At 49.2% G+C, this 6,627-nt stretch overlaps 1 protein-coding gene across 3 annotated transcripts in view; it reads right to left on the bottom strand.

Moving 5' to 3' along the window:
• jmjd1cb (jumonji domain containing 1Cb) overlaps positions 1-6,627 on the bottom strand; it is a 186,675-nt gene that overhangs the window by 75,122 nt on the left and 104,926 nt on the right. The window contains exon 1 of one of the 3 annotated variants that reach the window (XM_037544213.1): positions 391-959. The exons of the other annotated variants lie outside the window; for them this stretch is intronic. The gene's annotated coding sequence lies outside the window, so the exon portion shown is untranslated. Of the gene's footprint in view, positions 1-390; positions 960-6,627 lie in introns of those variants that run through there. 3 annotated transcript variants of the gene reach the window in all.

The following is a 6,627-nucleotide window of genomic DNA, read 5'->3' as shown; positions in this document are numbered from 1 at the left end:
CAGCCCCCCTCCACATACACACAGGGGGGATAAATCAAGATGGCTCTCCGCCTGCTGCCTGGTATTACACAACACGCCTGCTGACGTAGGCCAGCCCACGAAGAAGAAGAAGAAGAAGGTTAAAATAAAACTCTGCCGGTGCTTTAGCACGGCTAATGGAGGCGAAAACCTCCAGCAGCAGACGTCCTCGAGGCGAAAACATCCTGCGAGAAAGGAGAGCACGTGTCCTAACGGTTCCCAAAACACTGCTCCCGAAAGCAAAAAAGGGCGTGCACGCAGACACAGCCCGGAATTAACCCTTCAAAAACTAACTTTAGCCCTAACCTTCACAAAGCACGCCATTCCATACGGACCGCTAGCACATCTATATGAACAGAGTGATTCTTTTACCTCTCTGCTGATTCGCTGGTCTTGAAAATCCCAAAAAAAAAGAACGTCCAGAGCTGTTAGGGTTCACAGCAGAGCCCTCGTTTGTAGAGAAGTAGATGGTGAAGGAATGCGAGCAATCTCTTCAGAAAAGCTTCTTCAAAAGAAGAAGCGATGAGCTCAGAGAGAACAGCATGTTCGCTCCCGCGCCGGCCGCATGGCCGACATTTTAAGTGGCTGACCAGGGAAAAGAGGGGGGGGACAGAGAGAGAGAGAAAAGAGGCAACTGCCGCAGAGCTGAGAGAAAACAGGGCAAGGAGGAGGACGAGTGGAAGGAGAAGCAAAGCCACTCTCTCTCTCTCTCTCCCCCCTCTTCGCTCGCTCGCTCACTCGTCTCTAACTCTCTCCCACACAACACCCTCCCTCTCACTCTTTCTCTCTCTCTCTCTCACACTGTGTCCGAGAGTTCCGGAGGCTCGGACTGGATCTGGGTCAGAGCCGCCCGCTTCCTCCTGCTTACACAAGCACTCGACTGTTCTGCTTGCGCACACACATGTATGCGCACTGCAGCCAACAGGAAGCTCTTCAGACCCACATACAGGAAAAAAAAGAAAGAAAAAGCGAGAGAGCACAGGCCCTCCTTTTCTTCTCTTCTCTTTTTTTGGCCTCCTCCCCCTCCTTCTGCTTCTCTCTCTCCTTCTCTCTCTCTGTATCTCTCTCTCCCTCTCCCTCTCTTTCAGCTGTCGAGCTTTTTTCAGATGCTTATTTGTGGGAGCGCAGTGCTGCGGAGTGTCGAGCAAGACTGAGTGAGTGAGTGAGTGAGTGTGTGTGGGTGTGTGTGTGTGGGTGGGTGTGTGTGTGTGTAAGAGGAAAAGGGGAGCAGCACTGAGGGGTGTGTGTGTGTGTGTGTGTGTGTGTGTGTGTGTGTGTGTGTGTGTGTGTGTGTGTGTGTGTGTGGCAGGAAAAGGGCGGTGGTGTGTACAGTGTAACTAATCTCATCACAGGTAGCTGAACAGCCGCTTCCAGAATGACTCACAACAGTGATACGAGGTTTAGTGCGCAAACACGCAGTAAATTAAAGAGTGTCCAGAAAGAACACAGGACATGATGTCTGGACAGTGCTGTCTCCAGACTGTAATAGCTGCACACAAACCCTCTGACCACTGCTTAACTACAGGACACAATAATCCATATAAAACAAAAAAAAAGAAAATATGTCCTGTGTTGTTCATTACCATCACGCAGCTAATACTGGTCTCCAGTTTTCTTTTAAATGAACCGAATAAAAACTTCTTATTCTAATTCTTGGCTTAATTTGTTTTTGCATTATTGCATAATATAGCAAATAACAACTGACATACTACAAAATAAATACATTCATAGTAAGGAGTATTAAAATATTACTCCTATTCAATCTGGCAACCCTAATCTGACTCGGAGTACTGAATGGTGCAGGACAGTGCTGTTTTAACCAAAACTTCCTGGTGAACTCCTGTCAGTCATCAAGGGAGCCATTAAGGTTTTTAAGTGGCTCAAAACTGCTTTATTCCAGAGTTCAAAGAGTTTTCTGGATGATTCTGGATAGTTTCGACAGCTCAGGACAGCCAGCTAGCTGCCATGCTCTTCTTTATCTCTCAGTGATAACTACCTAGTTAGGAAGCTGGAGAAGTAGAATTTACTTGGACCACACCTGGAGTTAAAACCGATGCTGCCCCCTGGAGTTGTGGAGTCTCTGAAGCTGTGCCAAAATACAAGGAGCCTGCACTGAAACCAGTGTGTGGAGATGACCACTGAGCGCTGCTGATAAGAAGCTAGTATTGCCATTTTAAATGAATATGACGCACAGCACCGCTCAGCACAGCAGAACGCAGTACGAGACACAGCACCGCTCAGCACAGCAGAACGCAGTACGAGACACAGCACCGCTCAGCACAGCAGAACGCAGTACGAGACACAGCACCGCTCAGCACAGCAGAACGCAGTACGAGACACAGCACCGCTCAGCACAGCAGAACGCAGTACGAGACACAGCACCGCTCAGCACAGCAGAACGCAGTACGAGACACAGCACCGCTCAGCACAGCAGAACACAGTACGAGATACAGCACCGCTCAGCACAGCAGAACACAGTACGAGACACAGCACCGCTCAGCACAGCAGAACGCAGTACGAGACACAGCACCGCTCAGCACAGCAGAACGCAGTACGAGACACAGCACCAACTCAGCACAGCAGAACGCAGTACGAGACACAGCACCGCTCAGCACAGCAGAACACAGTACGAGATACAGCACCGACTCAGCACAGCAGAACGCAGTACGAGACACAGCACCGACTCAGCACAGCAGAACGCAGTACGAGACACAGCACCGCTCAGCACAGCAGAACGCAGTACGAGACACAGCACCGCTCAGCACAGCAGAACACAGTACGAGACACAGCACCGACTCAGCACAGCAGAACGCAGTACGAGACACAGCACCGCTCAGCACAGCAGAACGCAGTACGAGATACAGCACCGACTCAGCACAGCAGAACGCAGTACGAGACACAGCACCGCTCAGCACAGCAGAACGCAGTACGAGACACAGCACCGCTCAGCACAGCAGAACACAGTACGAGACACAGCACCGCTCAGCACAGCAGAACACAGTACGAGACACAGCACCGACTCAGCACAGCAGAACGCAGTACGAGACACAGCACCGCTCAGCACAGCAGAACGCAGTACGAGATACAGCACCGACTCAGCACAGCAGAACGCAGTACGAGACACAGCACCGACTCAGCACAGCAGAACGCAGTACGAGACACAGCACCGACTCAGCACAGCAGAACACAGTACGAGACACAGCACCGACTCAGCACAGCAGAACGCAGTACGAGACACAGCACCAACTCAGCACAGCAGAACACAGTACGAGACACAGCACCGCTCAGCACAGCAGAACGCAGTACGAGACACAGCACCGCTCAGCACAGCAGAACGCAGTACGAGACACAGCACCGCTCAGCACAGCAGAACGCAGTACGAGACACAGCACCAACTCAGCACAGCAGAACACAGTATGAGACACAGCACCGCTCAGCACAGCAGAACGCAGTACGAGACACAGCACCGCTCAGCACAGCAGAACACAGTACGAGACACAGCACCGACTCAGCACAGCAGAACGCAGTACGAGACACAGCACCGCTCAGCACAGCAGAACGCAGTACGAGACACAGCACCGCTCAGCACAGCAGAACGCAGTACGAGACACAGCACCGCTCAGCACAGCAGAACGCAGTACGAGACACAGCACCGCTCAGCACAGCAGAACACAGTACGAGACACAGCACCGACTCAGCACAGCAGAACGCAGTACGAGACACAGCACCGCTCAGCACAGCAGAACGCAGTACGAGATACAGCACCGACTCAGCACAGCAGAACGCAGTACGAGACACAGCACCGACTCAGCACAGCAGAACGCAGTACGAGACACAGCACCGACTCAGCACAGCAGAACGCAGTACGAGACACAGCACCGACTCAGCACAGCAGAACGCAGTACGAGACACAGCACCAACTCAGCACAGCAGAACACAGTACGAGACACAGCACCGCTCAGCACAGCAGAACGCAGTACGAGACACAGCACCGCTCAGCACAGCAGAACGCAGTACGAGACACAGCACCGCTCAGCACAGCAGAACGCAGTACGAGACACAGCACCAACTCAGCACAGCAGAACACAGTATGAGACACAGCACCGCTCAGCACAGCAGAACGCAGTACGAGACACAGCACCGCTCAGCACAGCAGAACACAGTACGAGACACAGCACCGACTCAGCACAGCAGAACGCAGTACGAGACACAGCACCGCTCAGCACAGCAGAACGCAGTACGAGACACAGCACCGCTCAGCACAGCAGAACGCAGTACGAGACACAGCACCGCTCAGCACAGCAGAACACAGTACGAGATACAGCACCGACTCAGCACAGCAGAACGCAGTACGAGACACAGCACCGCTCAGCACAGCAGAACGCAGTACGAGACACAGCACCGCTCAGCACAGCAGAACGCAGTACGAGACACAGCACCAACTCAGCACAGCAGAACGCAGTACGAGACACAGTACCGACTCAGCACAGCAGAACACAGTACGAGACACAGCACCGACTCAGCACAGCAGAACGCAGTACGAGACACAGCACCAACTCAGCACAGCAGAACGCAGTACGAGACACAGTACCAACTCAGCACAGCAGAACACAGTACGAGACACAGCACCGACTCAGCACAGCAGAACGCAGTGCACAGTAAAGCACAGACTCAGCAAAGTGGGAAAGCATGAAACATTTCACAGCAGAACTCTGACTCAGATAATAAATTACCAAGTAAACACAGCAGCACAGATAAACACATACAGACAGGAAATTGGTCTGTATGAGGATGAACACTTTCTCTCACTCTATCTTATACACATATATTCTTCTCTCCATCTCTCAGTCTTCTCTCTCCTTCCTTCATCCATCTTTCTCTTTCACTCATTCCCTCTCTCTAACCTTTGTCTATCCTACACCTGTCGTCCTCTTTCTCTTTCCATCACTTGCTCTCCATCTCTTCTCTTTCTCCCCATCCTTCATTCTTCCCTTCTTTTCTCACTCGTTCCCTCTCCCTTTTTCTCTTTGCCTTCATTCTTTTTACTCTTTACTTTCTCTTTCTCAATGCCTCCCCTTCCTTTTCCCCCCCATCTTCTTCCTTCTTTCTCTTTTTCTACAGCCCTCATTTCTCTCCCTCTCTCCCTCTCTCCCTCTCTGTAACAGTACACTGCTGGAGCGCAGTCAGTCTGTGCTGCAGCGTGTTCTTGGCAGCGGGGCTGTCATGCTCAGAGAAAAGCCCAGAGAGTGCTCTGCCATGATCAAAGGCCGTTTTCACTCTTAGAAACGTCAGAGCACCCGATCCCTGAAGGAGCCCCAAATCACAACCACGCGCTCAATTTTTCAATGCGCACACACCCTCATTAAAACCACAGCAGAGCCAAACTTTCCGCTTTCAAACACCAACCAAGCTGAATTACCCCCTCTGACACAGACGCTGCTTTAAGTCCTAGCAGAAACCTTTAGAAGCCTCTGCCTGCACACATGCGGTCTGGCTGCTGCTTCTGTGGGTCTGATTAATGCAGCAATATGATGAAACAATATCATCATCATGGCAAATTAAAATAGTAGATAGAATGTAGGAGTGAGCAATATCACAAAGTTATTGTTACCTTACGTACATCATGACACACGACCTCAGTACGATGCTTCTACAATCATAATTGGCTCATTTTCACCAAGCTTCATCATGCAAGAACATTAAAACTCATGATGTTTACTGTCAGAACATTTTCAGAGGAAACAATGCGAGGAAACACTTTCACAACAGACGCAACAAAAAAGCAATCTTACCAAGAGGGAATGCAGAACTAACCAACGTAGTAGACTGTGCACATATAATGCACTCTTTCTAGAAATTAACTCCGTTATTATAGGCAGTCTTTCATAACTCTGGTTGTCTGTTTCTGCCGAGTGTCCAATTCGGGTTTGATGCTGAATCACAAGTTCTAACTTTAAATCCTTCTTGAAATCTTTTGAACGCACAAATGTTTCTTAGTATTCTCAATGTTTCTTGCTATGCTGTCAGATAATTTAGCTTTTTTCACAAATCTTTTTTTCAAAAAAAATATTTGCCAATATAATGAGATAATTTCACTTAATACGATTTATTTAAAATGGTTAAATAAGATCTAGAAATAAGTTAAATAATCTTAGAATATTCCTACAACCATCCCAAAATGGGAAATATTGACATATTTACCGGATTTAAGATAATTTCACTTGCCAAGATCAATTTTTGCAGTGTATAATATTACATCTGCCACACCTGGGTGAATGTGCTAAGGGTCGTTATGGATTCAGTCTGAGCTTTCATTGGTGAAGTGCAGACGTATGGCAGCCACTCCCCTGACAAGGTCGCCGAGGACTGACGTGACCGGAGATGAAAAATGAGGTACCACAGCGCAGCGAACCAGCTACAAATTAAAACAGAGCGCCACACCATAACTCCCTCTAGGCAATTCACAAAGTCCATACAACGTTAGATTCTACATTATTCGGTTTTTAATACACTCCCACCAGAGATGTACAATATACTGTTTGATAATTATTATCGCAACTTCAGTGTTAATAATAATGGTACTGCAGGAATAAGCAGTAATCACATGAG

The sequence above is a fragment of the Pygocentrus nattereri genome, chromosome 13 (genome assembly GCF_015220715.1).
Source record: "Pygocentrus nattereri isolate fPygNat1 chromosome 13, fPygNat1.pri, whole genome shotgun sequence".
Lineage (NCBI taxonomy): Eukaryota > Metazoa > Chordata > Actinopteri > Characiformes > Serrasalmidae > Pygocentrus > Pygocentrus nattereri.
The sequence above is the reverse complement of the archived record's forward strand: the minus strand, read 5'-3'. Positions and strand labels throughout refer to the sequence as shown.